Source organism: Cynoglossus semilaevis, chromosome 13 (assembly GCF_000523025.1).
Source record: "Cynoglossus semilaevis isolate Cse_v1.0 chromosome 13, Cse_v1.0, whole genome shotgun sequence".
Taxonomy (NCBI): domain Eukaryota; kingdom Metazoa; phylum Chordata; class Actinopteri; order Pleuronectiformes; family Cynoglossidae; genus Cynoglossus; species Cynoglossus semilaevis.
The window spans coordinates 1,229,115-1,229,452 of record NC_024319.1 but is presented as its reverse complement, the minus strand read 5'-3'; the positions used below and the strand labels follow the sequence as shown (position 1 = coordinate 1,229,452).

The window sequence follows — 338 nt, the reverse complement described above, 5'->3', positions numbered from 1 at the left end:
ACTTATGTAGTACTAGTATTGCAATACTGTAAATATGACTGTGTTGTAAATGTCAGATCTCACTCTCAGCTCAATGCTAAAGAATGCTAAAGCTAACAGGACCGTGTGCAGCTGTACATGTACTATGATGGTCCTGGTCCTGGTGTGGCCCCGCCCCGGTAAGTATTACTCAACACCTGTGTCCTTGTTGGTACATGTACTCTGCACACACACACAGTAGTAGTACTCACTACTTTTCAAACCAAGTACAACCGTCTCTCCAAGTACTACTTTTATGAAGTAGTAGAAGTACAGCAGGACCATCAGCCAAGAACACCTGGTACAAAGAGAGAACACTA

The 338-nt window shown here is 43.2% G+C and overlaps 2 protein-coding genes across 2 annotated transcripts in view; both read left to right on the top strand.

The window, feature by feature from the left end:
* LOC103388004 (gamma-aminobutyric acid receptor-associated protein-like 1) overlaps positions 1–338 on the top strand; it is a 21,083-nt gene that overhangs the window by 6,667 nt on the left and 14,078 nt on the right. The window lies entirely within an intron of this gene.
* The window catches only part of slc2a3b (solute carrier family 2 member 3b), a 6,291-nt gene that overhangs the window by 1,196 nt on the left and 4,757 nt on the right, over positions 1–338 (top strand). The gene's annotated exons all lie outside the window — the stretch shown is intronic.